General features: G+C 39.5%; 1 pseudogene; it reads right to left on the reverse strand.

Annotated features, from left to right (window-relative positions):
* Positions 1-4,108: 4,108 nt before the first annotated feature.
* On the reverse strand, positions 4,109-6,435 carry LOC107136106 (annotated as a pseudogene).
* Positions 6,436-9,662: the final 3,227 nt, after the last annotated feature.

Below are 9,662 nucleotides of genomic sequence, written 5' to 3' on the forward strand. Positions count from 1 at the left end.
ATATATATATATATATATATATATATATATATATATATATTCCATTGTTTGGGGTATAAATATTTATGATTGTTATGTCTTGTTGATGTGTATTTCCCTGAAACAGTATGAAATGTCCTTCTGATTAACTTTGGCTTAAGGTCCACTTTATCTGATATGAGGATAGAAACCCCTTGTTTACTTGATTCATATCACATGGATTTTTGTTGTTGTTGTTGTTGTTGAACCATCCCTGCATTTCAGGGGCAAATCCCACTTGGTAAAGGCATATGATTCATTTAATGTGCTGTGCTATTGAATTTGGTTTTTCAACTAGTGGTTTTTATGTTTGTTTGCTTTATGTGTTACTGGGGATTGGGTTCAGGGATGCTCTACCATTGAGCTAAATCTCCAGCCCTTTTTACCTTTTATTTTTTATTTCGAAACAGGGTCTCACTAAGTTGCCTGGGCTAGCCTTGAACTTGCAAACCTTCTGCCTCAGCCTCTGAGTGGCTGGGATTACAGGGTGCATTACTACACCCAAATCAACTACTGTTTTGTTTTGTTATGTTATGTTATGTTATGTTATGTTAGAATTCCATTTATATTTTTGGGCTCTAGACAGCAGGATAAATTATAGGAGCAAGGTGATGACTGGATGGGGAAAAGATAGAGAGTCTCATCCTCTGGGTAAGAGTAGAGGATAGCAAGTTTACATGATAGAACTGGAGTATTCAGAAAAATCACCCGCTAGAAATAAGGAGAGTCAGGCAGAAGCCTTCAACTGAATCAAAATATTTAATAGGAAAACAAATGACACCAACTCCAAGAGGTTTGTTTTGTATTCTAGTAGATGGGTAACTGTGGAGTACTGCTCTTCTTAATTAGTTTCCAGGCTCTGTCCTAGGAGTCTGATTTCATTCTGAGACATTTCAGAAGGGACGCTGTGAACAAGTAAGCTTCTGACTATATAATAGGGTTAAGCAAGAGCTTCTGGTGGGAGATGATCATCAGAGACCTTCCTTGGCTTCAGGGAGCAGGAGATCCAGGGGCTGGGGAAGCCAGGAAGAAGTCCAGTATTTGCTTTTAAAATCTCTTTACTTTCCTTATCCTCTTCTCCCTTCTCTTTATCCTTCCTCTGTCTCCCCTTTCCTTTCTTCCTCCTTTTCTCCTACCCACTCACTCCTTCTTCCGGTTGCTATTGTTCTTAATTCTTCATGGACACTCTGTACAGATAATAGGTTGGGAGTAGCTAAGAAGATCTATTTTTACTTACTCTTGTTATCTTTGTACTGTCAGTTCCCTGCAGTTTCTTAGTTCTTTGTAGCCACAGGGCGACAACCAAGGAGAGTCTGTAAGGGCAGCACCACCATTCCTGGCAAAAGAACCCATGGTCACCTGATGTTTTTCAAAGAAAAAGCCCAGATTCTTTCAAGGGCTCTACCATGCTGTCATTGACAGCTGAGCAAGTGTGTGCCTGCCTGAAGTTCTCTCTCCTTTCCCTCTCCCACTCCAGATTTAGAGACAAGGAAGGAGACTGTCTGCACAGCCCCAGGCACCTATAAAGAGGATGAGAAGTCAGACACAAATGCAGCATTTGGCAAGGATGGCTTCTCTTTGAACTTCTCACCACTCCCTTAACTGGCTTCATCTGTTGTTCTCTCAATACAGTGCATATTTTTTTAATATGTATATTATTTTTCACTGGGTTGTTAAACCTTCCCCAAACAGAGACATTCAGTAGTAATTAGAATGGCCATTTCACAATATTTTAAAAAAAGAAGAAGAAGAAGAAAAAAAAAGCCTGCACCCTCCAATTGTGAGCAAAGTAAAGAGTAGTAACCTGGAGTTTAGCTGAATAAGCCACTGTGAGGGTTAAGTGCTGAAGTCTTCCAATTTTAGAGCAATGTGTTTTCAACTCATACCATCATTTCAGTGGAAAAAACATACTTTAATTTTGGTAAAATCAGATTCATCTCCTGACAGGATTAGTAAAAACATTCACTAAATTTCACAGTTTTCTTTTGTGAATTGTGAAGATGATAAATGGTAGCTAGAAGATCAATGGGATTCCAGCTCCAGCTGCAGATGAATGACAATATGCCAGCACAAAAACTCCTATATCTTGATTTACAAAGCTAACAGCAGTTTTAAATCTGCAATTTAATTTCAGACCAACAACACCACAACCTTTCAAAGGGAAAAAATACAAAAAAGTGCTACAAAAATATTTTAGCAAAAACGCATAGTCTAAGTGCATAGTAAATAAAAGCACTGAACAATATCTTGTTGGAGGGAATTCATCTTGGAAAATTGATCACCAAAGCTCAACAATTTTATTTTATTCTCACTGTCATCAAACATTGCTTTATAAGATTAATTTTTGGCTGTAAGTATCAAAGGTTTATTAGTCAAGAAAAATACGTTAATTGATGAGGGTGGTTATAGAAGAACACAGAAGCCTCATATCCCAAAAGTTCTGGCTTACTAAGATTTCTTTGTTATTTAGGGTATCAAAGAAATGTGTCCCTTAATGGAAGAATGGGAAATCATAGAATTAATTGTTGTAAAAGTAGTTTTCAAATAAAAAAAATTAAATTTGACACAATCTGACCACACACGTCAATTTACAGTTTTAATGTTATTTTATAAAATACGTATATTTGCACAATAGGCTCCTGGCAGCATTTTCAGTCAAGTGTTCTTTTAATTTATTTTGACAAGCTATAAAACAATAAATCATACTATTTAAGGAATTATCATCAATAAATTTTCTTTCTCTTGGGTCAGAGAAAATTAAAAGAATAACCAACTATGATTGAGAGGGAGTACAGGGACACAGGTAATCTATAGAAGAGGGTGGGGGTCTAGAGAGGGTCAACCATCACTTGAACTTCACACAGTGTGATGTTCAAGATTAAGAGTCAACTGCTTATAGCCATTTCACAAGTATTTCAAAGAAAAACATTTTGTAGTCCAACACTTTAAGGCTTTCATTCTTACTCAGAGTCAGTCTAGCTGTTGGTCAGTGGCAACAGGAGTTATAATGCCAACTTCTGGCAAGTGTAGTACTGGACATTATGCCTACAAGTCATGAAAAAAAGAAAGAAAGAAAGAATGCCTTTTCCCTTCAGACCAAAGAAAAACAATAAATTAAAAATGAGAATTTATAACACTAACTCTTAATAGATTTATAAAGGAATATCATGTAATAAGTGGCTTGAAGTAATCTATCAAAAAATCAAGGATGTTTATATTTCATAGTGAGTCAGCAAGGCATTTTGTTATTCATTTTTAAAAATATTTATTTCCTTACTGAAATAGTTTTTAGTGTTTAGTGAACTTGTAAACAGAAAGCTCCCATTTCAAAATAATAACCAAATCCCAGATGATGGAGATGTTTACAGTGATTACATTTATCAAAGCCATATGTGTGTGTGTGTGTGTGTGTGTGTGTGTGTGTCTAGAATCTTAAAAAAAATATTAGTCACTAAGTTTTTCTTAGGTCTTTATTTTATTTTATTTTTTTGGAGGGGGTGAACCAGGGATTGAACTCAGGGGCACTCAATCATTGAGCCACACCTCTAGTCCAATTTTGTGTTTTATTTAGAGACAGGGTCTCACTGACTTGCTTAGTGCCTTGCTTTGGCTGAGGCTGGCTTTGAATTCGTGATCCTCCTTCCTCCGGTTCCTGAGCAAACTGCTGGAATTGCAGGCATGTGCCACCATGGCTGGCAGTTCTTCACTTTAGGTGCTGTTATTTCCGAAACAGGTAAGAAGGCAGACTCTCTCATATGCTCTAGTACTAGAATGTGGTTGCTCCCATAGCTGGCTTGCAAACTAGAAGACAACCATTTGAAGAATGTTTTAAGTGAATAGTTGCAAACCATAGAAGTGGGGGAAAAACCCCCAAGAATGCACAATTGTGAGCATTTACAACCATCACAAGTGTGACTGAAGACTATTCATACCATTTTTCTGAAATGAAATCTCAAAACAGTATAGTTCAAAAGAAAAATTTCAACAAAAAAATGGTATATGCAAGATTTTACCAATTTATGTATCGTCAATCATATACTTAAATTTTCTGCTTGAAAAAAATCAATTGAAAACCAGGCACTATGTTTCACTATTGTAAGGTTTTCTCAGTTTGCTTATCTCTGGGGGTTTGGATTTGCTGGCCCTGCCCATTGGAAGAGGTTGCCTGTGTTGCTTTTACATTGTCCAATAAAATTTGTAGCATATTCATGGTTCAGGGGCCTGAAAGGATGTGAAATAGCTGCCTTGGATAGGTTCATGTAATCCAAGACTTCTTCCAAGAGTAGATTAGGACAATATTTGAAGTAAATAGCAAATTCTACAGGAAACCCCTTACATAAAATTTATCAAGAGTGGACATCTTTGTATCACTAATCTTTTAATATTTTCTGTTTCTTTGTTGCAGCCTTCATTCCTTGCTATGGTAGGATGGTTTTATTAAAATATATCAAAACATCCTAGTGATTTCTTGTCATCTCAGTGACTGCACAATAACAGGATGTGCATTGATGCCAGCATATTGGGCAGTGCCAGAGAGGTTTTAATTTTCTCTTTGCAGTATGTGTATCCTTGTCCTATCATCTCTGTTTTTTGTTTGTTTGGTTTTTGTTTGTTTGTTTTTGCCAAGCTAAAGTCAATGTGGAACAAAATCACAGTGATGCCCAATACCCATTAGAAAGTTATCAGGCTTAATGTCTTTGTATATAAAATTCTTTGTGTGCACATGTTCAATTCTGGTCAGCTAATATAAACACAGTTGTCATTGTGAACTTACCTGAGCAGAAATTGATGGGATCTTCAAGGCTGGGTCCCCAAAGATCCATGACTAGCACATTATTAACTTTTTCCTAATCATAATCCCATATGTGGGAGATGCCAATTCCACCTGAAGACTAACAGTTTGTGCTCCTACAGCAACTAGGGGATGCATTCTAGCTTCAGTGCCACTTCCTTACTGGTGGTGGTGTTAATTGCCAGAACTATATCAGCAAAGGAGCAAGACTGGATCTTCAGTACCAGCTTATACCCTCTGCCCCCACCAAATGAATTTGGCCTTGGAATTACTGCTGCTCGCCACATTAAGAGACCAAAAGGGAGGCAGGCAGGTGTCAAGCCCCTGTACCTCCGAAAGATGAGGGTAGGACAGGGGCCTCCTGGCTCCTTTCACCCAGCAAGGCTGCCAAGGAGAGCGACAGGAAATGGCCTTTCCCAGAGTCACAAACAAAACCTGACCATCACCACTCACTCAAGCTCCTTTTTGCCTGAGTGATTGGTGAGAGGATCTTATGGTGAATGAGGTGAGGCCACTGGTTTCTGGAGCAGTAGCTGCTACCTCGCTTTTGCGTTGAAGGCTGGAAGAGGGTGGATAAGGCGGTGTGATATTGCTGCCACCACTGCGGGGACTCTGTCTAGAGGGACCACTGTTACTCTGCCTGCGCCGTGTCTTGTTATCCAGTTCCACGATGAACTCTTCTTATGGGTGCAGAGTTCGAAGTCTTCAGTTACTTACTCCTCTCTTGTCCATGCCAATCCACCAGAAAGTCTTGCTTCAGTGAGCCCGCAGGAGCCAATTCACAGCTAACATGATTACAGAGGCAAGTAGGAGGGGTTGGGGAGGCCAGCTTTATGCTCCCCAGCTGGGGAAAGAGGAGCGCTTAGGGACATCACCTGCTATATGCTAACCAAATGAGTAAGGGGTGCTACTTAGGTATTCTGCTCAGCAATCCACAGTCTACCCAGTAGTGACATTTACCATGGACTCATGTATTTCCTTTATTGTACCTTTTTGTTGTTGATACAGTTTCCTTTAAAAAATACTCATCTTCTTTTGTTTTGGCCAGAGAGAAGGGATAAAACAAAGTCTTGGCTTATGTCTAGGGTTGCAGAAGGAAGCTATTTAGCACAGAAATTTAATTAAGCTGTTAAAAGTAGCCCAGGAAAAAGGTGAGGATTCAATAGGACAAGGTTTTGTTAGAGAGCCCTTGACTATTTCTCCCTGACCACCTGGGATTGTCTGTTGCATAAACTTATCTCTACATATTATTTGGAGGAATTTTGCTTGATTTGGCTTCCAGTCGTGAAAATATTTGCTTCTGATTGCTTAGCAGGTAGATGGGGGGAGAATCAGGAGGAAGGAGACAAGGACTCTGATTCAGCAGGTAGGTCTCAAAGGGGAACTTTGAGTAGAGTGTCATATAGTAATCATCTATCAACTATAGTTGCATTCAGTGATTTTTGTCTACCTTAGGTGACAAATTTGGAGCCTGTTGGCACAGCCAATACATTGTTTATGAAAATATGGTTCCAAATCCTAGATAACTGCATAGACATGAATTCTTGAAGCACCAATATTTAGACACTATCTGTATGAAAAGTACCTTTGTTGTTTCTTGTTCTAGAGTGAATCATATTAGTCATAGTCAGGTTCAAGACAAGACTAGTCTGGGATAATTCCTCTTGGCCAGCTGTGGAGGAAGAGTGGGTACCTACATTGTGCAAAAAACCTAAGCATGATGAACATTGAAATTTTCATTCTCAGGAAGTTCAAGTTTCTAGTCATTTTTCTCTGGACTTAGGACCCCGTTGTACTGCAGATGTTGTGAAGACAATAACACTGATGATGAGCCTGTCACAACCATGTGATCTCTGATATGTGGTTGAACAGAATGTAGACTACCCCTTGATAAATGAGAGTGACCTTTAGAATCAGACAGGGAGTTGATTATAATGTTTATGTCACAGGAAAGGATCAGAAAGGTTATCTCTTAGCCCTTCTACGAAAGTGATGACTCAATTAGAGGAAATCTCTAAGGAGACTTCTGAGTAGCTACTGTGCCAGGTAGTCAGATAACACACCAATCTCACACAAAATGAAAACATCTTTGCTCCTCTCCACAGAAGTTGGAGAAATCCTGTAGAACAACTTTCTCAATGTTTTCCACTGTATTTTATTTTTTCCCCAACATTTCTTTTTCTCTTATGCCTTTTGTTTTTCCTTTCTAACTTTCAGATTGTCAAAGGGGCATTTAGAATCACCTAGGCTGTTTTTGCTAACAAACATGGGAACTCATCTGTGTTAATCACCTTTTCATCTCAGTAACAAATAACCACATAAAACAACTTAAATAAGGAAAGATTTATTTTGGCTCACAGCTTCAAAGGCTGTAGTCCAAGGTCAACTGGCTCCATTGTTTTGGGCCTGAAGTGAAACAGAACATCATAGCAGAAGGGCATAGGAGAGGAAAGCTGCTCAGCTCATGGCAGCCAGGATGTGGGGTGAGGAGGGGTGGGGGTGAAGGAATGAGGGGTGGGAAGGGTCAGGGGTAAGATATAGTCCATAATGGCATGCCTCTAGTGACCTACTTCCTCCAGGCATGCCCCACCTGCCTACATTTTCCTCCACCTCCCATTAGTTTGTCTGAATTATTAATTCATCCAGGGGGTTAATCTACTTGCTGAAGATTATAGTTAAGCAGATCTGGAATGGAGCCTGAGATTCTGCACTTTTAACCAGCTCTTAAGTGATACTGAAACTGCATGTCCAGGATTCTGCTCTAAATCCAAATATTTGTCAGCCCCTGTGCTTCCTTTGCATATGCTTTGCACATGTTATTCCTCATTTTCTTCAATACTTTTTCCTCCTATCATCATTTAAACACTTTATGCATATCTTAATTATTGTTACTTCTCTGGGAAGTCTCCTCTAATCTCTCTGACTAAACCAAGTCCCCCAGCCCCACAGTAAAGTCTAAGAGCCATATGTTTCTCCTTCTGAGCTCTTAGCACAGTTGAGTTCTATGTGTTCTGACATTTTCTGATCAAATATTTTCTCTCCTATTGGACTATATAGGTTCCATAATGGAGCGCCTGTATCTGATACCAATTCATCCTAGAGCCCCAAACAATGTGGGGCTCTTATAGGAACACTCAAATATTTGTCAAGTGAATTAATTGGTAGCACCAACTCCCTACTAGTTTTTTCCTTGACTAGCAGAGTAAAGGAATGACTTAATCAAGTTGTTGCAATAAATGTTTAGAGCCTCAGGAAAAAAATATGACTTTGTTTTTCCCTTGTTGTAAATGAGATTCTGTCACTTCTATTCTGGGTGGCTTCTGATGATGTCAACAACCTTGGCATCTACTCTGGATTTGTTTCTGCCTTGTGACTGCTCTACTCAGATAGTGACCTGGAATTAATAAAATCATGTCTCTATGGGCAACAAAGAGTCTCCCTAGTTTCTCCAAACAACAGGCTTGATTGTCAGATGGATATGGAAATAAGGTAGATGAGGAGCCCAGCTGGAGGGATGGCCACTACACAACAGAGAACTGCATGGTTGTCGAGGGTTAATTGCAGCTCTTGAGGCAGCCTCCTTTCACTGTGTCAACAGTGTGACTGATTACTCTTTGCTGTGTGGCTCCACTACTAAGACAGCTCATCTGTTCTCCTGTCTCTGTATTACTTGGAGTAGCTTTCAATTTCTGTTTTTAGTGCCACTTGGTTATCTCTCACTACCAACTGCTCACTGAGTTTCTACCACTTCCTGGTTTCTGTGGCATTACTACATCTGCTGGCTGCCTTCCTAGCTTTTAATGCCTGGTATTTGCTGCTCTTATTCTTTACATATGTTGCATTCAAATCATATTGCTTTGTTTAATACTATTATTTTTCTCTGATTCTCATGTCAAAAGCCTAGGACTGATGACAGGCCTATGTTAGATTTGCTGCCCATGAGTTTAGTGCTTATCCTAGTCCAAGCAGTTCTGAAACATGAATGATTTGCTGGTAATGGCACCTACTGGTCCTTAAGAACTGATTGTAAAATATTTGGAAAATTGATGAACACAGTTGTAAAACAGTTGAAGCCTGAAATCAGCCAAGGTAGGAATATTTATACCCCAGATTTTGGCAAAGAATACAAATCAAGACTTTCTTTCCACAGAGCCAGCTTTTAGCACACTACTAAATGGAATAGAGAACAAGGCTCCACCTTGAAGACACATTCAGAGCCATTTCCTGTGGTTGTGTGGTTCCCATTCTGAGGTTTCCCCAGTGGGGCAGTATAATTGACACGTCCTTGCATGGCCTGTTCAGTCTAACCTGGTCACTTCCAGAACTTCCAAAGTAAACACAGACTCCTTTCATCAGACTTATTCCAGTAATTGCTGCTGTGCTTATGTTTTGGGTTTAGTTTCCTGGGAAACAAACTCTAAGATGAGGATAGGGAAAAGGAGATAAGGATTACACAGAGGAAGGAGTTGAACAGTGATGTAGTCATCAAAAAGATGTCAGCCAATCCCACGAGAAAGAGCAGCAGTTAGATGGGGGCAGCCCATTGGACAACGTGGCTTTTTTCAGAGTGAGGTGAATTCCAGGGAGGAACTCAGATGAGAAGCCTAGACCACCAATTCTGGGAGCAGCTGGAGGAAGAAGTGCTTTGGTCTTGAAGGGGAAGCTGAATGGCTCACATATATTTGCTATGTAGAAGGGGAACAAAAGTTTGTAAAAGTTTCCCTAGAGTACATTAAAGTTGTCTTATTAAATTCCCAAGCAAGAAAACTTTAATCAGTTTTAGTAAATGTCTAAGGGCAACTGTGCAGTGTCAATGTGCTCTTTTCTGTTGTCAAGGCAATTATTAAGTCAT

Source organism: Marmota marmota, unplaced genomic scaffold (genome assembly GCF_001458135.2).
Source record: "Marmota marmota marmota unplaced genomic scaffold, marMar, whole genome shotgun sequence".
In the NCBI taxonomy this organism is placed as follows: Eukaryota; Metazoa; Chordata; class Mammalia; order Rodentia; family Sciuridae; genus Marmota; species Marmota marmota.